The sequence below is a fragment of the Python bivittatus genome, unplaced genomic scaffold, assembly GCF_059951505.1.
Source record: "Python bivittatus isolate LINGU-HERP-01145 unplaced genomic scaffold, Pbiv_v1 ctg000580_np1212, whole genome shotgun sequence".
In the NCBI taxonomy this organism is placed as follows: Eukaryota; Metazoa; Chordata; class Lepidosauria; order Squamata; family Pythonidae; genus Python; species Python bivittatus.
The window spans coordinates 10,933,696-10,957,852 of record NW_028277087.1 but is presented as its reverse complement, the minus strand read 5'-3'; positions in this window follow the sequence as shown (position 1 = coordinate 10,957,852).

Here is a 24,157-nt window from a genome sequence, read left to right as displayed (position 1 = left end):
TGCCCCCCCCCCCAGCCACCCTGCACAACATTTTCTCAACCAGCCTAACTTATTTTTCATTCTGGACACATGGCCATCTTTCCAAAACTAGCACAAGACGGCAGATTCCCCCACACCCCGCCATGTTTATTCCCTAAGGATGTTGATAGGGTATTCAGAGACATCCTTATAAATACTTTTTTAAATGCTAGAAACTGGAGTTTTGTTCTGCAGCATGCCAGGCTCCTGTTTAACTTCTTTTATTAAAAGAATCTTAAAAAAAAAAAAAAAGATGAGGCAGAAAGTCTGGGCGTGATGGGTGTCACACTGCATATCCCTAACCTTAATCATAAAAACTATCCCAAAAAGAAAGAAATTTAGCGGAAGCTCTCGTGGAGAACAAAGACCTTCCAATAGAAAACAGAACTGGACAATCTACTGCTGAGTAGAAGGAAGCACAGCACTGGAGTGAATCCTGTTTCCGTTGCACAATTTAGAAGTTTTGACACCTTTGCCCTCTAGGGTTAATCAAGTGCATTTCATCCACATCATGAAAGAAACTTGTTCACATGCAAGGCGAGAGGAAACTCCTGCTGTTCTTCCCCTTGTTTTATCTTTTTTTCAGTGCTTAATTAAAAGAGAGGGTACTATCATTCTCTAGAGCTATATTTCAACACCTTCGATGATTGCCAAGTTCTCGCCAGCGTGCTCTCTCAGCCAGTTTTTTGCTGCTCTAAATAGTACACTCCTTTGCTCCTCTAATTTGAATTAGGTAGGAAAAAGACCACAAAAACCTGCACTGAACAGCCCATTAACAGTGATAAGTAGCATGTATGCGACCACAAGAAAGTTATGGGCTCCCTACACTAGCACCTTTTCTCAGCCTCCCCCCCCCCCCCCCCCGTTATCAGGGAGTTCACAGAATCATAAATTGTAGAGGCTCATGTGGTTCGTCTAATCCAGTGTTTTTCAGATCAAACATGCTGGCTGGGGAATTCTGGGAGCTGAGGTCCACACATCTTAAAGTTGCCAAGTTTGAAAAACACTGATCTAATCCAACCTTCTGGAATGTACAGAAAAATCATTGAAACCATCCAAGAGAGAGGACTATTCATCTTCTCAGAAAGGACCAGAGATGAAGAATCCATAACCTTCATAGGTCAACTGTTCCACTTTTGTACAGATGTTATTGTCAGGAAGTTTCTCCTTATATTTAAAGGAAATTTAGGCGGCTGCAACTTATTAGAGCAGCTACCTAGATTAAGCAGTTATTTGTAGTCTGATTCGCTGTGGCCATGGAGAAGAGTTCATGACCCTCTTCCCTGTAGCTCCCCCTTGCACACCTCCACATGCTATCGTGTCTCCACCCCACATCTGGAAGTTGCCTGGTTGGAGAATGGTGTTACATGCCCTTCTAATACAGTATGAAAGGAGAAATTTCTTGGGGGAGAAAAAATACAGAATGAGGACCACAAGTCACAAACAATCATGGATCACAGTCGCAGCAATAAAGGTAAGTATGTTCTCAAACCCTGCCCAACTCCTGGTGACATTCATGTCATTTTCTTGACAATAGTATGGAAGTCTTTTGCTTCTGCCTTCTTCCAGTTTCTTAAAATTTTATTTTCCAGTCTAGTCTGCAGCACCAGAAATTCCTGGTAGTCTCCCTCCAGGGACTAACTGGGCCCAGTTGGCTTCTGAGCCTCAGAGAGGGACCTGCTAAGGTTGTAGCAACAGTAATGACTCTCTTCCAAATTCTTCTGCTGGGAATGAGTTTACAGTGCTGAGACACCATCCTTACTCCGTGCATAAATTGCCAGGCAAAATCTGTCATTTACATTCATGCGACAATCTAAAACAGAAAATACTGTCTCAGCAACATCAGCCTATGCTGGAAGCAGAGCCCTTCGAGGACCTGGTAACTTACTCAGTGACCACTGCGAGCCACCTCCCTCTTCTCCGCTCTCCCCTTCTCCTTCCTGCTTATAAAGAAATTAAGGAAAAGAGAGTGGGCATATCATATCTGGGCTGCAAAAATCGGGCGGGGGGGCAGTCTTAGCCACTCAGCCCTGGATTTGCCCCTAGGAAGGACATTTCCAGATTTAGCCAGGCCAAGGAAAAAGAAAGCAAGGTGCGTAGATTCAAAAGCAACTGAGAAATCAGAAATCAAAAAGAAAGAGTGGAGCGAAACTAAAATCCAATCCACAAAGAATATGAGGGATGCAGGAATTACAGACAAGACTCCAAAGATGGGGAAGGCAGAATAGCTCAAGGCATAGTTGTGTGCAAAACTGGCATGTAGTTCTTCCTCTGCAAACTGGCAAGACGGTGCTTTGGATTACTCTGCTACTTAAAAATGCTGCAAGTTTCAGAGTTCTAACAGTGAAGTTTTCATCCAGCAAAATGGGTGCTCCAGGCACACCAAAAGGCATTTCTTTGACCTGGACTATCTGCGTGCACCGGAATATGAGTTGACAGAATCTATACAAGGGAACCAAGGAAGCCTAAAATAATCCACTCAGAATTCCAGCTACAATTGCTGTAAAGCTATTAAGCTGCTCCTATTCTGTGCTGAGGCTGACTGAACTCTAAGATGGCTTAAGAAAATTCCATTTGGATTGGGAGGCTTCAACAATGGCACGCCAGGTGTTCAGACTGCCAGCTGCTGTGACACCCAATTGGTCAATTCGCCAGTTGTTGAGTCCCTCCAGCGTTTTCCAGAATGCTGGCTGGGGTATTCTGGGAGTTGAAGTCCACACATCTTAAAGTTGCTGAGGTTGAGAAACACTGAGCTAGACCCTGCATGCCCTGGGACAGTGAGAGGGTGAGACAGAGGCACAAAACACCCAATGATCCTAACCATGCCAGCCAAGTTCTTCCCACCCTCCTCTTCCCCATAATTTTAAACGAATGCTTTATAAATATTTGATTTTTTGAAATATGGTTGAATAACCTTTGGAGGGTAGGGGAATAAAAGAAACATGTCCTGTCCTTCGCTTTGAGCTGCTATTTGCCTCCAGTGCCAAGCAAGTTTCAATTATAACCAAGAGAGGAGTTCACTCATCAGGACCACATTTTACCATTGCTGCAGCAGAGAGATTGAAAGCATAATCATATGCAAAACACCGTGCTTCCCTTTACATTCCTTCTGTGGTGAACACTGGTGGGAGAGGCAGAATGCTATTGTATAAAAAAGCGTGATCACTGCTGCACTCCATGTGTGTCCTCCTTCCAACCACCATGTCTGCTCTACCAGAGGCTCCCCAGCACATCGCATTCGGCATCATAGAACTCAAGGACCTCCTATCTCTTCTGGTGTCTTCTCAACCACAAACTAACACATGCTATTTAACCTGCTTTCCACCTGGATGTGTGCATAAGGGTACACCTGTGTGCTTGCATGTTTTTGTGCTTTGTACATATGCGTCATAACAGCATTGTTATGTGCAGAGATGCTCCTGATATCCCAGAGATTTCCATCTGGTCTTCTATAAAAAGTCTAGCCTGAGCCATGTCTATTTTGGTTTATCTTGGTATATTAAGAGTGCCATCTTTATTCCACCCACTTTTCCCAAGGAAGGGTTCCATTAAGAATGTAGAAAAAGATCCAGAAGTCCCATTCTTAGGGTAATGCTTTCCTTGTATGATGAGTGTGATGGCCCATCATATGGATGACACCTACACTCCCTTAGAAGGTACTGTGATATGAACACCTGTTCTAGCGGTGTCTTTTCCTCTTCTCAAAGAAATGATAGACAATCAGAAGGTAAGGAGCTACCAGCTTAAAGCCTCTCCCCCTCTCCTGCAAGATATCAAATGTGCTCACTGCACCAGCATCAATAAGTGACCATCACTAGCAGCTTCACACCAATCATGGTTCTGGAGCTAAATTCCTGCTGTCATCCCCAGCTTAATTGTAAGTGCTTCTTCAAGATAATCTATAAGGTGAAATATATGGAGGTCACCTAACCCCCATCCTGTGCACCTATAGCCATAGGAGATGGGCCACTATGCTCTTCTGAGTCATCGTCATCACTTCTGCCAGTCTGTGCATGGGGATGCAGGTTGGAAGGAAGAAGAGACCACTGCTTCTAATCCTACCTGAAGCACCAAAGTGAGCTGAATAACTTTGGGCCAGTTACTCTTTCTCAACCCTAGGAAGAAAGCACTGGCAAACCACTTCTGAAAATGTTGCCAAGAAAATTGCAGGGACTTGTTCCTGTAGACACCAGGAGTCAGGGTTGACTTGATGGACCACAACGACAGGAATGAAGACGGAAGGAGTGCCAAAGAAATGAGTGATAGAAAAGGAGAAGAAGGTCCATTCCTGACAAGTGCAGCAAGGGAATGGCATGTTTGCATGAAAGTGGTCCTGGGAATGGTTGCCTGGTCACAGTGACAACTGGTTAGAGCAGTGTTTCTCAACTTTGGCAGCTTTAAGACATGTGGACTTCAACTCTCAGAATTCCCCAGCCAGCATGCTGGCTGGCGAATTCTGAGAGTTGAAGTTCACATGTCTTAAAGTTGCCAAAGTTGAGAAACACTGGATTAGAGTGACAGTTGTAGCACTCATGCTTCAGATATAATAAAAATAGTAAAATCAGTAAAAAAAAAAAAAAAAAATGGCTATGTGACACCCTTTATGGGCAAAAGCAATGGAAAACCATGGGCTTCATGGGCTGTATGTTAAAGTTTGTTTCAGTTCTTCCAATCTGCTAATCATTGCAATGTGCTCCTCCTTGGAAAGCAATTTAAAGGAGTCTCTTCTGGGGGATTCTGGGCGAGGACTCTTCTAAGGGCTCTTTAGCATCCTTGTCCCTTCTGTTCCTCAAGGTCAGGTTATTTGTCTCAGAGCTGATATCTGGGTTAATTGCTTCATTGCAAGAGAGAGCTTCGGCCCTGGGCTGGCTTCCCAGGTCTGTTATCATTAGTCTAATGTCACTTTCATTAAAAAAAATGGCTTGAATACAGATTTTAAAAAAACAACCCAGAAACATTATAATTTTAAAAAGCATTAGACGAATGGCCAGACCATTAAACTTTAATAATACAATTTTGCACCTGCCCCTTCCTCTTGCCAAGTCTGCCCTTTCTAAGGCTACCTAGGACCTTTGACAGTAAAGAAATTAGCATAGAGGATATGCATGTTCTAAATGCTTTTCAGGAGGACCACTTGTTTCTATTTATGTTATTCCAGTTAAAGATTACCATCATTTGTGTAGGTAATAATACTCAGGAATTATGGTTTTGTTGGGTCAGAACAGTGAACTAGACTTGTTTTCTGTTTGGAAATCCATAGCTTTAGCAGTTCACAGCTTGGGCTCCTTGCTACTGGAATCAGGTATCCCCCACTTAAATGTTCCAATAGAAGAGGATATCTGTAGTTCAGGGTTGAGCTCTGGAGTCCTTGGGGCTCCCTGAGCTTGGTTGATTGCTTGCAGACATTTCATTACCCAACTAGGTAATATCTTCAGTGCGAGCGGGTATGGAGTCTGCTCTCTGTTTATACACAGTAGCTTGCCCTTCCAGTGTTGGTGGGGTGTGGTTTTCTCCTTGGTATTTCCTTGATTAGGGTGTTGTTTTCTGCTTGATCGTTTGCCTGGTGTTAATCCCTGCTTATCTGCTGGTGCTGCTGCTGGAAAGGATGTGTTCTGATCTTTTTGTTTCCTTCTTATTTATTTATTTTTTGTTGTGGCTTTTGAATGGAGTGTAAATATGGTTTATTTTTGTGTGTCTATTGATGGTTGATTTGTCTGAATGCCAAGCTTCCAGGAATTCCCTAGCGTTTTTGGATTTGGCTTGGTCTAAGATGCTAATAGTTTCCCAGCTGAAACAGTGGGTGAGTCTGTCCATGTGTTGTGACGTTAAGAACCTTTCAACAAGTCTTCTGCCTGCTAGTTGGTGTCCATGGACGCACTCGCACTGATGATCTTACCTAGTTGGGTAATAAAATGTCTACAAACAAACAACCAAGTTCAGAGAGCACCAAGCACTCCAAATTATACAAAATGGATAATATTCTCTGGCATGATTGATCCAAACTGATTTAGTATATCAAATTCGTTACTTAATAGAAAGAGGTCATCCAATTTACATTAATAGGCTCTTTCAACTTTAAAAAGTCTTCCATCTTCTATTGTTTGATGACTTTCCATGGACTATGAAGTCTGGATTTGTTTTTAATTGATTCTTCTTTCCTATTCTCAGAAAAGGAACTGGGCAGACCAGTGCAGATACTACAAATTAAAACAACTCCCCACACATCTCCTAAACCCAAGTATGGTAAATCAAGTTAAGAACATTAAAGCAATTTGATTATAGAACACAACATCAGTCAAAATCAGGTCTGAGGCAACCTCATTGCCCTTTTGGAAAACAGTAACCCCAAAGGCAACCTCAGCCGAGGATGCCAGCACTAAATATAATTCTAAATTAAAGCACATTAAGGGGGGGGGGCTTATACCGTGTGCTCATGCTGCCATCTTGAGTTTTTTTGGCCATAATTGTACTGTTCGTTTTGCATGACACACATAAAAACAGGGCGGGGCCCTGGCTGCACGGTCATAGCTGCCATCCTGACCTTTCTGACCTCCCCCTTCAGATGCCTCTGATAAGTTTGCATTTAAAAGCAAATTAAACCATTTCTTTTCCCAACCTTAATCCTATCCACCCTCATCCAGCCTATACTGATTATAAGCTTGCCCCATAAGAACAGGAGGAGGAAAAATATACTGGAAATGTCTCCTCAATTTTTTTGTACAACTCACTGGGGAAAGTACCAAACAAGAAACTCACCCCTCTCCCAAATGGCACTAGGCCAAATTCAGAAAGATCCCCAGAATGCCCCCCCCCCCAAAATGCAAAGGCCTGGATTCAATTTGCACACTTTATTGGCTAATAGCTAAACCTTGTATGGAGTAGAAATAGATGTAAGCCGCAGGGCTGATTTGCATTCTGCTTTAGTGAGGCAATCACTCATGATCAGCCTTCACGGACCCTGCCATTCTGAAGAGCATGACGCAAGCTGAGTTGCCTCTTTCTGCATTGAGTTCATATTTTCACAGATTCCACAAAATAAGCGTTGAAAGAAAAAGAGAAAAACAAGCTGATGGGCCTGTGGGGATCCCCTCCCCTGTCTGAGATAATATTAGTTATTCCTGGACTTGTATATATTTAAAATGCATTATGTTATCCCTAACAGCTCTGGGTTCTGGACTTATGGGGGTGATCTCACAGGCATTGCCTGATGTTTGGTGTGTAACTTTACCCACCCAGCAATAAAGAAGAAAGGGAAGCATATGGCTCTCATATAGAATCACACACTACACCCCAGTAAATTAAAACACCCAGAGAGAACCTGAAATATGAAATGAAATGGCTTTCTGTTCCACCCATATTCCCGGGACACTTGTAGCAAGCACCCCACCCTTTGCTCATGCTAAAGATTTGCTGTGGGGACCCTTCCCAGAAAGCAACAGCTTTCTTGAGCATTGCAAAAGAATGGCATTTGGCATTCTTACTCTTGGCCCAGGATCTTCTACCAAGGTCCATCAAGGAAGAAACAAACCACTTCCTTTCTTCAATACAAGTACAAGGACCCAAATTCAGTTGTGATACCCATTTCTATATTTTTCTATGTGCATCTATCTAGTTAGCTAGCTAGAATATCTCTGCAATATCCTTGGGAGAGTCATACATTATTACTAAGGACAAGTCCAGATGGACGTCATTTGTCTATATCACCAGGAGTCAAGCCCAACTTGATGGTTTGCACACGTATACATCTTTCTCTCTGGAATTTAAGTTGTAATATCTAAAGTTTGACCTACTTGATCAGCAAGGCAGCAAGGTTCTAGCTCCTGTCTTCCAGATATCTTTCTCTTCTTCCTTGTGAGCAGAAAATCAGGAGTGGCCTTTAGTTCATCCCTGCCGATATCCCAGTGCAAATATGACCACTTTGGGCAGATCCATGCTTTCTGCTTGGCCAGAACAGTACTCTACCAGCCACGCCCCACTCCCTGAGCGCTGGAATAGATGACATCATCCTCTTCCTGCCCCCAGTCCATTGCAAATGCACCCCATCCCCACATTTGCCCCCTTGAGTTCAAAACTGCAGTTTCCAACCTGAGCCATCTTAAACCTTCAGAATGGATAGTTGGTGTTGATTTGGCCCATTCATATCTGGCATATCCCCTCTCTTCCAGCATGTGCTGGGCAGCATTTTTCCCTGCTGGCTGGCAGCAGCTATTTTTAAAATGATCTTCATCCAATGGTGGCCTATTAGGTCAAAAACCTTCCTCCATTCAACCTTGACATCTGCCAGTGGGCACCCTTTCAATTTCTGCCCAGGTTCGGTGAAACATGGTTTCCTGTCCCCTGTCCACAGTACTGCAAACTTTCCTTGCTCTTTCCTTTTTTTTGGTTAGCATCTTTAATTTAATTTAATTTAACTAAATAATTAAATTTAATGAAATTACAGCTGGGAATGTTGCTATTTCGTTTCTATGACGCGGAATGATCAGTTCTTCCTTGCTACAAAGTCTCACTACAGAGGAACCAGGAGCAAAACTGCTATCTGTTCCCCGTTGCTTTGATTACTGTAGCATCAAAGGAGTAATGGAACCATAAGGGACAAAGGGAATCAGAAAAGGCCTGTCTCCCGTGTGGCACACACGATATGTGTAAAAAAAAGGGGTGGGGCTTCCAACATTCAGTAGTGGCCGCCATCTTCTTTTTTCACATTGGCCCAGACACCCTTGTTGGATCCTGCTTGTAGACCTTCTGACCCCAAAAACTTTTTTTTCTACTTTACTGCTAACCCTATTGATAGTTTCAAACCTGGCTTACAAAGACTTGGTTGCCTCCAGATTTTGCTTTTCTGTTATTTGTACTTTAACTGTTCTTTAACATTCATTAAAAGTACTTTAATGTTCCTACGTAAACATGATGGGTTCTCCTGTTCCTGCCCTAGGAACAGAATAAGCATAATAAGATACACACAAAGATAATAAAGTCATCTTTGTCCCTGAAGCAAAAAAAAAATTTTTTTTAATGCCCTTGCTAAATGACACAGCACACAAGATGGGGCAATAAAATTCAGCTCTGCAATGCCATCAGCTTCAATGTTTCTAAAAGGGTAGGCTTATTAAACTGTTTCAGCAAAAACAACACTGTTTCTGGCACCTTAAAAATGAATATACTGTATTTCTTACTGCTATAATACACGTGTGAGTGTCTTAAGATATCACAATGACTTCTTTCATACTTCGGAGCAGTGATCTCGGTGTATTCTACAGCTCATCCTAGCTACATCTGAGTCAACCTGAGCATCTACCTGGGATCCCCCCTTCTCATCTGTGCTTCGAATACCTCCCCGCTTCTCCTGAGTAGTTCAGGGCCTGCAATCCTTTCCCTGTGAGTCTTCAGACCAGAGAAGCTGCCTGTTGTTCTCAGGCCCAGAGAAGCCAAAAAGGCAACAGAATACACAAAACAGGATGGACAATTCTGCTGTTGGAGAAAGAGTACGGAATCAACTTTTCCATGGTGCTTCACAGAGGAGGATGTTTGTCCCCTGTGGAAATTGCAGCTGGAAAAATTATATCTTAAAGAGGCAAAGGTGTTTTCAGGACTAAGGTGTTTAACTGAGTCCCTCCTTGTATAAAATTGCAATCATTTGTTCATGACTATTCCAAACTCTCTTTTACAGGAAAAAAGGGGGAAAAAATGTAAATCAGGCAGTGGAGAACACTATCTGGGAATCCCACTTTATTTGTGGAAAAAGAACAAGCATAAAAAAGTCAGAAGGTTGAGTAATATAAAAACATGTTAAATAATAAAATATGTGTGTGTGTGTGTGTGTTTTAATATCCATCCTATCTAGGATATATTTAACTATGAGATGTGAATCTAATCATTTACAGGCCTCCTGGTCTTTCGCCCTAAACAACCCGTTAGTATGTAACATAAAATAGCTGTACATGCAATAAAATGCCACCTTCAAACAGAAGAGACAGGAACGGATGAAATCTATGAATCCACCATAGTAGGATAGCATTCCTGAAAATACTGCATTGAAAGTACACTCTGTGTGCCAATTTGTTTCCAAGAGAAATACAAAATGCTTTTGCCCTTAAAACCATTTGCTGCTTGGGTCCAAGTTATTTGAGAGAACAGCTTCTTCTCCCCTCTCCCACAACTAGCTGAAATAATTTGAGGATGTTCATTTCCTGTTAGTTACCATCAATCTGCTGAGCTCTCCTCTGTCCCTGAAATGTCCTCATTGAGGAGATGGATCTGTTTCTCAACTTTTTAAAAGAACTGAAAGCACTCCTTTTAACTGTTGATGATTAATTATAGCAGCATTGGTTTTAACTTTGGTTTTATATTTTTATTGTAAACCACCAAAGGACTTCAGTATTCCATGGTACAAGACATTTTAAACTTGCTTGAAGTTCTACGCAAATAAATGGCCTTTTAATCGGGGACCAGAAAAACATTCAAGTGGCTACCCTGAGAGCCTTTCCAAGGAGAGTTTTCCAAATATGAGACAGTTCCAGTGAAAAAGCTTGTCACAGTTTCAGATCCTGGGGAATGCAGAATCCAGAAAAGGCTCCAACAATGAATAAAATGTTATCTTGTGTTGGTAAATTCCATAACTTTCTTATGCATTGCATGAAATATGTCTTTGTGCCTGACTTTGCTGACAACAGACATCAGAGTCCCTGATCAGACAAAACCACAATTCTTCTGCTTAATGAAATAGAAATAATTTCTTTGAAAGGGTGGGAGGAGACAGAACTCATTGTCTTTCCATTGCCCCCAAGAATTCTGACTATGCTGATTTCTAATCTCTTTCTTTCCTCTCTTCTACATATCTGCACTGTCTGTTGTCGATGTTGTCTCCTTTTTAATGCAGCTAAGGGGTGTTTTAAAAGTATAATTAATTTTTAATTCTGTAGGTAGATCATCCAGGAGAACTGTTCTGATGGACTTCCATGATGGATCCTGACAAGTTTCCCCCAGTCAGAGCATGGCTATCCATTTCTGAAAAAGGCGCCCTTCTAGGACACTAACAATCAAATGCATACTTGAGTCTTCTTTAATTGAGTTCTAGTCCAGTCTTAGGCATGAAAGCCAGTTGGGTGACTTTGGGCCAGACACTCTCTCTCAGCCCAGCTCACCTCACAGGGTGGTTGTTGTGGGGAAAATAGGCGGAGGAAGGAGTATTAAGTATGTTTGCCGCCTTGAGTTATTTATAAAAATAAGAAAGGTGAGATTTTAAAAAATCTAAAAAAAAAATTTTAAATGTCCCTTTGCCTTTTGGCTTTCTAGTGAAAAATACACAGTAGAAGGTGGGAAATGATCCACCTATCCACCAGAAGGTGTGAATTTAATCCAGGGGATGGGAATTTATGGTCCTTGCTGTAATTTCCAAAGCCCTCTACAAGTAGGCAATTCAGACCAGAAAGAAAATGAGGCAGTGGGCTTTTCCCCACTTGTACTCAGTTACAAGACAAACATGCCCTGATGTGATATTGATTGACTATGTGCCTTCAAATTGTTGTTGACTCTTACCAGCCACATAGATTTTCTCCATGGTCTTTCATGTCTTCCAATGATAACATGCCCTGACCTTTGGTGGGGCGGGTGTGTCTTCATGAGGTTGCCTTCATCCCATCCCCAGCTTATGAGTGAAACAGACTTAACTCATCCTTAGCTGTATTGATGTTAAAGGAGTCTTTATTTAGTCTCTTGTATTCTGATGTCATCTAAGGGCACGCTCCTCATATTTGGCTTTGTCCCCCATTCCCTTAAAGCTAGGTGAACACGATGACTTGAAAACAAGGCAGGAGATAGATCAACTACAGGACAGTAAATGTCACACCACTATAAAGTTCGGCCATCTCAAGGACAGGGAGGCTACTTCAACTTGGAAGTGGAGAAAGACAGACAGACAGAAATGAGTGACATCAGAAAGACAGAGGAAAAAGGTATCAGATTAAATAGAGTGAATTGGTGGTCACATCTAGGTTTAGAACATTTCTTGCTTGAGTCCACGAATCTTTGCCAGTGTGTTCATCACCTCCATATTAGTCTTAACTCGGTAAAACAATAAATATTTGTCCACTCAATTTAACTGTATGAATACATAGAGAAATAGTAAACATCTTTCTCTCAATATGATACTAAGGGACTCCTTTTTTTAATCACTCCTGCCCCACAAGCATTTTAGGAATAGTTTTCATTCCTCTAGAACTTTCATTGTTTTATGTTGCTTGTGTGGCTATATGATTTTTTTGTGCTATACTGTTGGTATTCTTTTTATGGGTTTATTATTTCTAGATTTAAAAACATGTATGATTTTGTAAAATGTTGTTCTTACTTTGTATATTTTAATTTATTTGTGCAATGCTCAGTTGCTATTATATTTTTATAATATTTAAAAAGTATTTATAAAAAATAAACCAGAGACCTGGGAGCTTGTAAATGATCATAATTAGTTCTCAGTCTCCTGCTTTTTTCTCCCTTATTTCTTTCATTTTTAATCTACTTTTAATTTTACTTTTATTTTAATAACTGATTTCAAAGTATTTTTCATGTACCAACAGGATTCAGTCCCTTACTACCCAGTGTTTTCTCTTTTTTTAGCTTTCTCTTTTATTTTTCAATTTGCACTCATCATCTTCATATGATGGGGCTGAATTGGCCTTTTTCTGTTTAGTGGTTTCTTGACGACACAGAAAAAAAATGGGCTCAAAAGAACATTTTATTGTGTCAATATGTGGATTTCCCTCTTTTGATCTTGAAATTATTTTCTCGGTTAGCCCTTTACTGCACATTGGCTGCTAGTACAGCCAAAAAGCATGAATTGTCAGAAAAGTGCCTGGGGTTAGATTACTGGGTTTGAAGTGATCTGGCCTTATTCTAATACCTGGTTCCACGTTCAGTTGGTTCTCCCCTGCTTTTCATCCACTAGTTCCTGCGAGCAGTTGGCACTGCTGAAATGAAACAAGGAACTTGAATCCACAGTCATTTCTGCAGCATTAAATGTGTTGGTTTTTAAGGCAGTATGAAATGCTTTGTGTTTGCAGATCAAGAATTTACATGCCATGCTGGTAAAAAAGAGGGGGAGCTTCAATTGAGGGGTTGTGGCCACCACCATGAATTTTTCCACTCTGAGGCTGCGGCTGATCACTTATTTTCTCCATAGGCGCTAGATTTTCTCCATAGGCGTGTGTGTGTGTGTGTGTGCCTTCGAGTCAGTGTTGATTCCTGGCAGTTGCCTGGATTAGTCCCTGCAGTTTTCTTGGCAAGGATTTTCAGAAATGGTTTGCCATTGCCTCCTTCCTCGGGCTGAGAGAGAGTGACTGGCCCAAGGTCACCTAGCTGGCTTCATGCCTAAGGTGGGATTAGAACTCATGGTCTCCTGGTTCCTAGCCTGGTGCCTTAACTACTACACCAAAAATGACTCTAGATCATTGCTTCTCAACCTTGGCAGCTTTAAGCTGTGTGGACGAGATGAAGTCCACATAGCTTAAAGCTGCCAAGCTTGAGAAACACTGATCTGGATACACCAAACAGGAGTTAGGACCAAATCTCAAAAATATATGGAGGCTCTTTCACAGGATCTCACAACCCGAGGGGAAAATGCACTCTTGCATAAAATGTTTTTGCTTTCACATCAAGAAAGGCAAGGCAGTGGAATAGTTACTCTATTCAGGATGTTGGCTTTGAGCAGCCAAAGCTGATTAATTCAGCTAGTTGGGCTACAAAGGAATGGAAACACTTAATTAGCAGCTAGTAAATGCAGCTGTGGAAGGTGGAGCTGGGGGCTGGAAGGCTGACCTGGGACCTTGAAGGAAATTGGGTAGAATGTGCCTCGTCACACTGAATTTGTAGTCTGCAGACTTCACAGATCTGACAGTTGCCAAATTCCCCCGAGCTTGGGGGTGGGCTGAATCTTACAAATATCCTAATGAGACAAGGCTGCTATAGAACTGCACCATTTTCTCTCATTTTGACCAGCGCTGTGCTAAATCAGTTGTAGCCAGTTTAGCACAGATTTCTTGCAGAAGATCAATAATTGTCACGAGCACAAAATGTCTCTGCCATCTTGGAAACAATTAAAAAAAATTATTTAAAAATTTTTTGTGAGAGATTGTTTAAGAAACCTTCCCGCACCCCAAGACTATATTACATAAGTATAGACCAATCTCAAATATAAGATTTATGACCAAAGAGGCAATGGTCTTACAATTCCAAATGTTTCTGGAGGAGATTAATTGATGGGACCTACTTTGGTTGAATTTTCAACCGCAGTGATGACAGAGAAATGGCCTCCACCAGGTACTAGATTAAAGAAATGCAGCCTATCAATTCCTTTAGACTTCTTGTTGGTTTTTTCACCAGAAGTCACGGCACTTCAGCTGCTTGGAGGGTTGGATCTGGAGAGCTTTGTTCTGCAATTGTTCTGCTCTTCCTGTTGGGTCACACTGAGAAGATCCTGGGGGAGTCCACTGACTATTGCTCTGTACCTCAGCTAGGAGCTGAAGAAGCATTTCTACTCCTCTTTTCTTTTTAATTGTTGTCTAATGTATTTATCTATTTTAAAACATTAAAATAATAAAATATACAACTACGTAAAAGAAGAAAAGATGTAGTGGCTGGAAAATAAAATATGTAAATAAATAGAGAATTTACAATTGTCATGAAACCTACAATTAATTATTTCATTGATTAAATAATTAATTGAATAAATAAAACTAAAATCACTATCATCTTGAGAATTACTACAAAACTCTGCATAGTAGCATTTATATTGATATCATAGTTTATCGTCATCTAAAATGCACATGATCTTATCAAAAGAAAAATATTACTTATTGCTTTTAGTATTTCTTCTTTCTTTTTCTTTTCTTTTGATAAGATCTTTAAATTCTAAATTCTTTTAAATTGTTTTCCTTTCTTTTAAATTTGTAAGCTGCCTGGAGTCATTTGGGAGTTGGGCAGCCTTCTAAATTTAATTTATTTAAATAAATTAGCAAATACTAGATCTGATGAAAATGGTGAGGTGGAATTCTGTGTTATTAATCCATTGATGGTACTGGAATCTAAATAGCTGAATGACCCATTCAGCAGTTTCATATATGAGTTAAATACCCTGATAGCATAATGAATTTGAGATTAACTTTCCTCATCACCATCTTCTACAATAGTGTTTCTCAACCTCAGCAACTTGAAGATGTGTGGACTTCAACTCTGCAGCATGCTAGCTGGGGCATTCTGGGAGTTGAAGTCCACACATCTTCAAGTTGCTGAGGTTGAGAAACACTGTTCTAGAAGGAATCAACCAACCATGATCAAGAATGGTTCAATCCATATCAAAAAGGTTCTCCAGAAGAACTTTATGTTTAATGGTATTAAAAGCCATTGAGAGGGCCAGAAGAATTGAAAAAGACTGAATCCCTATTTTCTTGATCTTTCAACTGTCCAGAATTCTTCTGCTTTATCCGGATTTATTTTCAATTTGCTAAATTAGTATTGGTAGAAATATTGCCTCATCTGGGGAAAGATTTATTCGTTTTATGGCAACAGATAATACATTTGTTAATCCTTCCCTGCTTGACTATGATCTCAGTGAAGATCTTGTTTCCTTTAATTAAGTTTCTTTGTTGCTGTTCCCATTGATTCCAATGGGAGTTCAAACACACATATGTAATTGCAATGAATGGGAAGTAGTAGGATTGACTTGGGAAACTGAAGCCCTTAATCACAGACTTTGTAGCTGACCCTTCCCCATCCATAGAACTATTTAAAAAGTAACCCCAAATTTATTTTAGATCTCTGAAATACCTGGGAAGAGCCAAATTTCAAATCTCAGATGAGAATGAAACAATATTAGGAAGTGATTTTAAGAAAAACAAAATTAGACAGCAACATAAATGCAACATGTTCACGTATACACTAAGCCAGAATATTGCTTGTTTCTAGCATAGTGTGAGATCCAAACCCACCTAAGGAAGTAACCATTCTTCAAAAACCATAATAATTTGCATTGTATTCCTCAATGCTGTGCTAGTCATTACTTTAAAAATGGCATTGTTTGAACTTTTTCATTTCTCAAGGTTCCGTACCTAAGATTAATAAACCTTTCTCAGATGAGGCAGTATTTCTACCAATACACTTTCTCTTTAATTAAATTTTTTGGTTCCCTTTGACAAAGGAATATTAATTAATAAAGCAAATTAGACAACAGTTTGACTTTTCCAAATCCCTTTTTTTAAGGGGATGAACTTTATCTACAGGTTTCTATATTGAGGTTAATTAGAAGAGTTCCTGTAAAATCAAGGAGCTTCTACTTCCATTGCTCTCTAAAAATTCAAGCCCTGCGAAAGCAGGAATCTCTAAGGAAGATGCCTTGAGCATTAATTTTGAAGAGGAAATGTTGAAACAGGAAGCCAAGCATAATTCTGGAATAGTTTTACAACTCCTCTATTCTGCATTTTAAGCATCTGATTAAAAAGAAGAGGTGGGTGGTGAGAGGGAGAATGTATTTACATGTGGCAGAATAAACAACCTGAAAGTTATTTATGTGAATGGAGCAGAAATGTTCACATAATGACTAGAAATGCCTTTAATTGGTTCATTGCACTAAGGCTCACCAGGGCTGTTCGATCTTTTGCCGCTGAGCTGGCCCATTAATGGGCTGGTGCTTGTGACTCAGCTGGCGGTATGTTTATCATTTTTAGAGTAAGTTTCCAGATCTCTAAAAAAAAAAATGTGGCATTTACTCTTAGGAAGAAGGAGGGTGAGGTAATCCAATAAGCTTCCATTAGCTTAAACACGCAGAAATGGGGGTTAGGGTGATGGGCATCCATTGTGGGGGCTTTAGCTGAGAAAAAGTCCACAGACAGGCAATAAAGGATATGTTCTTAGTGTGAGAGATGGATAAAATATGTTATTATTGACAAATAAATAGTAGCTTGAGCATGCTAAGAGTGCAGCTGTGTGAGATAAGGAAGTAGTGTTAAGTGTTATGGTTATTAAATAGTGGCAGATGGAGAGGAAGTTGTCTCCTTGTGTGGGACAATGTAAATAAAAACTAATTTAACCTGGGGCAGTCTTTATCAGTATAATGCAATTAGCTGAAACCTTGAGCAAATTACCATAGACTTGCAATGGATGAGGTGGGAGGGACCAGGAAGAAATCATAGAGTGGCCGGAAAGACTGTACACCCTGAGTACCTTGGCCAATGGGGAAAAGGGGAGGGACTTGCGATCGGGAATGTATATAATTAGGCCGGAGTGTGTATGTGGGTCTGGCTTCTTATTTGCAATGAAGCCCACCGGCCTTTGCAAACGCTTCCAATAAAACTTTACTTCTGACTAACCCAGAGAGATTTGTGGTGCTTGTTTCGCACATTAGCACTGTGGTTTGGCAATAGGGTAGCAGAGGGAAACAAAGCAGCAGCCCCAACCCAGTTTTCATGAAGCTAGAGGACGCTGCGTAGTCCCATCATGTCCAACTGGGGTGGACAATAAAGTGTGTGTGTGCCTTTGAGTCAGTTTTTGACTCCTGGTAACACTAGTTTTCTTGGTAAGGTTTTTCAGAAGTGGTTTGCCATTGCCTCCTTCCTAGGGCTGAGAGAAAGTGACTGGCCCAAGGTCACCCAGCTAGTTTTCTGCGTAAGGCAGGACTAGAACTCACCATCTCCCAGTTTCTAGCTTGGTGTCTTAACCCAAAAGTGGGTTAAAGTGGTTTTTCTTTAAGTAACGATACATGAACCCATTACCCGATCACAACAGGAACATTTAAATTGACTTAAAGTGTTTTACCTACATTGGGTAAAAAGGACTTTCTGATAAGCAGTTTTGGGTAATGAAGGAAAATGTTTGGGAAGTACTGCCTTAACTATTACACCAAATTGGCTCACAATAATTCTAAGTCCATAGGATATAAACAAATAAACATACAAGATCACCACTGACCAGGTGCCCTATTCTGATACCCTCTAGTTATGCTAGGACTGCTCCTTCCAACAGGGCTGGTCCTATCATTAGGCAAAATAAAATGCTGTTTTAGGGGGCAAGTCTAGAAGAAAGCTATATGCCATTCATTCATTCATTCATTCATTCATTCATTCATTCATTCATTCATTCATATTCCTTTGATTTAGGCACTGCCCAACTCCAGACCAACTCTGGACAGTCTGCCATGGAGTCTCATCTCCCCCTTAAGTTATGGTTACTACATCTGGGCTTCAGAAATCCAGTTGACTGTTTGATATCAGTGCAAAGATACTGAAAGCTCTAATACTTCACTTCCATCTAGTGGTCATCCAGATTTTTGAAGCTAGACCTGGTAGTCATGCAAGCAATAGGACAGTGCCACTTTGAATATGATTTGAAAGAAGCATTTCACATTTGGTTTGTTTCCAGATTTAGAAGGCCACCCAAGTCATAACAGTTAAAAACAGGACCCAATACAGTAAAACAGGTGAAGGATGGCAATAGGCAGGGGAACAACATATCCAGCACGCTGATACAATTTCATTCAGGGCATATATTCTACCCAACCCAGAATCTGGGGGAAAGGCCAGGATCTTCAAGGCCCATTTGAAGGACAGCAGAGTCAAGGCTGTTTGAACCTCTGAGGGACACTGTTCCAGAGGGCAGGTGCCACAACAAAGAAGCCACGACTCCTGGGTCCCATCAGATGACATTGGGTCCCATCAGATGGGACTGGGAGCATGCCCACCCTACTGGATCTTACTGGATGGACTGAAACAATGGGAGACAGGTGGTCCTGCAAAGAGTGTGGTCCTATGCCATGAAGGGTATGGGTATGGGTAACAACCAGCACCTTGAATTGCACCTGGAAGCTTACTGATAGGTAACTAGTGCAGCTTATGCAACAGAGGTGTTACATGGGTGCACTGAGGTATGCCCATAACTGCCTGTACCACCACATTCTGGACCAACTGTTGCTTCCAGTGGTTTTCAGGGCAGCCCCATGTAGAGTGGATGGCAATAGTCCACATGCAATATGTCTAAGGCATGAGTGACTCCCAGTCCAGGAAGGGATGCAATTGGTAGACCAGATGAATTGAGGCCAAGGCCTCCTGGCTACAGCTGTCACCTGGTGCTGAGCAGGTTGAGAGTCCAGGAGGAGCCCCAAACTGCATATCAGTTCTGTCCAGGGAACTGCAATCCCATTTAGAAATAAAGATGGAAAATCCATGGTACTGGAAGAATCAGGAACACACAATCACTCTGCCTTGTCAAGGCTGAGCTTAACAGGGTTGAGCCTGTTCCACCCCATCCAGAGCTCAACAGCCTTCAGGCACTGGGGCAAGCCCTCAACAGTATCACTTGCTCAAGCGAGGATTGAGATATTATAGCTGGGTATCATCAGCATCCTGGTGATACTTGACCCCATCTTGAGAGATGGTCTTGCCCATCTGTTTCATATCGATGATAAAGAGGAGGAGCCAGAGCATCAAGCCTTGTGGGGCCTCAGGCTTGACCTTTCCCCCCTTGACAACCCTGACAGGAAGAGGCCCCAGAAAAAAGAGAAGAACCACCATCACAACATGCCTCCCACTCCAGAATAATATCATTATTGAAGACTGCTGAGAAATTCAGGAGAACCAGGACCAGGACATAAGTGCCGTAGTTCACATGAGCTCAGCATTTCTCCGTTATTCATTAAAGCTGCTCAACTTTTTTCAGACTTCTGGCTGATGAAAGGGTGCAGCTCCACGAACAAATGGATTCCTTAAAGCTGGTAAACGCACATGAAAAAGAGGCAGGGTTCAACTGTGCGGCGTGACTGCCGTTTTGGCAGCTGTCCATAAACCTAATGCAATCTTGGGCTGCATCCACAGCAGTATAATGTCAAGATCATGGAAAGCGATAGTACTGCTCTACACTGTGCTGGTCAGACCACACCTGGAATATTGTGTCCAGTTCTGGTTGCCACAATACAAGAAGGATGCTGAAGCACTAGAAAGAGGGCAGAAAAGAGCAACCAAGGTGGTAAGGGTCTTGGAGGCTAAATCCTATGAAAAACAGTTAAAAGAACTGGGTGTTTAACCTAAAGCAGTGTTTCTCAACCTTGGCGGCTTTAAGATGTGTGGACTTCAACTCTTGCTGGCTGGGGAATTCTGGGAGTTGAAGTCCACACATCTTAAAGCCGCCAAGGTTGAGAAACACTGGCCTAAAGGGAAGAAGGCTAAGGGGAGACAAGAGACAGCCTTCCAATACTGGAAGGGCTGTCACAGGGAAGAGGGTGGGAATTAATTCTCCAGAGCTCCCAAGGGTAAGACAAGACCAATGGGTGGAAGATTTACAGAGAGAAACCCAAACTCAAAATAAGGGGGAATTCCTTGACTGTAAGAGCTACTAAGCAGTGGAACAGCCTGTCTCCTGGAGTGATGGGTGCTCCATCATTGGGAGTTTTCAAACAGAAGTTGGGTGACCATTCATCTGGGAAGGTCTGAGGATTCCTGCCCTGGGCTGGAGGTTGGACTAGGAAACCTCCAAGGTCTCTTCCAATCCTACAGTCCTATGATGGACTCCTTGGTGCTCTCTGAGCTTGGTGGTTGGCTTGCAGATGTTTTATTACCCCACTAGGTAACATCATCAGTGCCTGATCTGCACTGATTACCTGATTAGGTAACAGCATTGATGATGTTATCTAGTTGGGTAATGAAATGTCTGTGACCCAACCACCAAGCTCAGAGAGCATCAAGGACTCCACAGTTCAACCCTGAGTCACAGATATTCTCTACTATTGTCTATGATCTTGACTTTTTTGACATTCCCCACCCCCTGCAGACCCCTGCTTCTAGATTGCATGTTGGGGAGTATGATTAGCGATTTGAGTTTTTCAAATGAATCTATTCAAGACTGGTATAGCTTGTGGTTAGATTCTTCAAAGGAAGCTTATGGTTGGCTTTGGGATGTGTTTCATGTTCTCTCTACTTCTTGATGCTCAAGGCAGATTACACAATAAAAGCAAACTGCCCTAATACACAATAAAATAAGACATCCAGACACACACACACACACACCTGCCCCCAAAGCTCTTTGGAACAGAATGATTTTCAGCATTTTCCAAAATGCAAGTAAGATGGGGGTTCTCTTCCCTTTCCTGCTGCAGGAATCCTCAGTGCTTCAGAAAGCAAATTTCATTTGTGAAAGAGTTCCACCACTGCCCCTTTCTGGCAGCACATAGGAATTGCATAAGGCAAATGGAAAAGAGGGTATTCCTGCACTGCAGTCTTAAATTGCTTGTCTCCCCTCTGTAAACCTGCTGAAAATGAAACCGGCTTAACAAATCTCTCTCCAAAGTTTAGCCCTTCCTCCACACTGACCATGGTGAGGCCCTGCTGCTTTGTCCGGACCCCTGACTGATAGATTTCCCTTCTTTGTTACCTCTGGAGCAGTAAAAACAAAACAAAAAAAAGCCCACTGCCCTTTTAGCATTTTTTCCTGTCATTTGTCTTAGAAAGGGAACATAGCAGAACTCTGGTCAATTTCACTGGTTTTAAAAAGAAAAATCCAGGTTGATGTCCTTGCTCGACTCACGGCATTCATAATCCTTTCAGGATACAGAATATGGCCCGGGCGCATCAAAGCGTTCACCAATCCCAGAGCAGTCACGGTCCTTTTCGTGGCAGGTTTAGTGTGACAAGAACATCTCTAGCATCCCACAAATCTCCTTATCAATTAGGCCAGAAATATGCTTCACTGGTCCATAACAAGCTGAATGGCAGATAGATGTTGAATGTTCTCACAAGATTTTACAGTGAAGACATAGCAGGGGCATCTGTGGGGGGGGGGGGTGTCAAAAAGTCAAGACAGAAGTCATACTTGCACAATCAAAGCTCCGCTGTTTTCTTATGTGCAATGCAAGTAAAAGAAGGACGAGGCATCAATTGTACTGTTTTGATCCTGCATCTCCTTTTCCCGAACCCTGCCTGGCTTTTTGGTGACCAGGTGTCCCTACAGTACCTCTCCCTACAAAAAAACATAAAATGTCTGGAAACCACCAGAAAATGCCTTAGATTTCAGAGAGTTTCAAAACCATGCATTCAGATGCAATCCGAATGAATGAATGAGTGAGCGAGTGAGTGAATGAATGAAGGTGAGAAAATGACATTCCTGGGCCCGCCTCCATGCATGACATGCTCCGCCTACTTGAATGGATTGGCACACCCCCTGTAGCCTACATACCCCGTCCAAACATCACACACAGCTTTGCCACCAAAACACCAACTCTCTCTATTGGATCATATTTATAAGGAGTAGGAATCGCCCTTGCTTTGGAATAGACTGCTCCCCCAGGACATGACCCTTCCCTGTTATCTTTTCAGAAATCAGTCAAGACCATGTTTTCCAGGAGAGCTTTGGGATGGAGGGGAAAATATTATAGAAGCCATTGCAGCCAGGAAGTGTTATTTTATTTAGTTTGGAGGCCACATGATCTTTTTAAATTTATTTAATGTGTGGCAACGTTTTAATATGTGATGCTATCTGTTTCCTGTTTTACAGTGAGCCACCTAGAATCGTAGGAGGTGATGGCATAGAAATAGATGTAAATAAACATTATGGCTTAATGTGAAGGCCTCATTCACCCCACATGCTTAGGGAATGAATGACTCTCCCCAATACCTCAAGCCACACAGGGCATCTGCAGAATGTTGCTGTTTTCAGAACGACAAAAACAGCGCTGCGGCATTGCGTGCAAGGTCTGCCCCTTCAGGGTGTGTGTTCAACTTCAAAACACAAGTAGAAAAGGCTGAGACTTTGTGCCACAACACTGTTGTTTTTATCCCCCACCCTACCCCCTGTAGATACTCCTGAAAGATCCACGTAATAAAGATAAAGCCGCTTTCAATTCAAATGATTCCATAGACATCTCCAGGTAATTTTCTTTGCAATGGTAGAGAAGTGGTCTGCCACTTTCTTCTTCAAGGATTTTTTAAAACATGTTTAACAATGTGACATACAACTCTGGGATTTCCTGTGGCCTCCCATCCATTACTAGCCAGGTCTGGCCCTTCTGAGTTTGTTAAGATCAATCAAGGTCAGCTAGGAGCTACCACAAAAGGCCACCCCCAGTTTAGCCTAGTCTATCATATTGAATGAATACTGCTAGTAAGTGTTTCATCCTCCCAGATGAATGAAATTCAGATGGTTTGGTGTTTATGGTGCTCTCCTCAATATTTATCGATAGTAGTTAGTGCAGCTCTTCAGAGGTAATTTCAGTGGTGCAAAGTGTATTTTGTCAGGTGGACAGATCAGCTGCAACTCTACCAGGTTGGAGGTAACCATGTTACAGTCATTCACATTTTGATAACCTTCAATTTGGATTATTGTAATGCAGTGCACATGAAGCAATCCTTGAAAACTTTCAAAGGACCAAGACAGCATATTTTCCCCCAAAGATGATCATCCTGAATTTAACATCTTTTTAAAAAACAAAAACTAGGCAAAAATAACGTGTCTATCATCTTATTCTCAGAGACTATAAAACAACCCTCTCCCTTTATAAATAAATTGAGGAAAAAGTAAACTTCCTTTCAGGAAAATACATTATGTAGTCTTCCTGCATGGGTTAATATGCTCATGTTACATCAGTTTTCCATAATCTGCAGAGACTAGCCACTTTTTTTCCCTAGTCTGACTCCTCTGACATTTTTCCCAGTGCCCTCACCAAATTACATGATGCGGAAGACTACAAAGAGAGGGCCTTTTCAGTGGTGGCCCCACTTTTGGAACATGTTCTCTAGATAGCCTCACCTGGGAACTTTATTGTAATCTTTCTAGTACCAACCCCCCCCCCTTTATTCTCTCAAGTTTGTTTTCAATCTTTTAAGTATTGGTACTTTTTAGATTCTTGCATTGCTGGTATTATAAGCAGTTGTTTGTATTTCAGTTTTATTCTGTTGCTGTTCCAATTTGTTTTAGATCTTACATTTCGTTGTTCAGTCATTAAGTCGTGTCCAGCTCTTTGTGACCCCATGAACCATATCGCGCCAGGCCTTCCTGTCCTTCACTGCCTCCCTGAGTTTGCTCAGTTTCATGCTCAAGATCTTACATTATATTGGGTTATATTTGCTTTTAACGCTTTTTAAGCTATACATTTTTTTTAATGCCCAGAGAGCTTTGG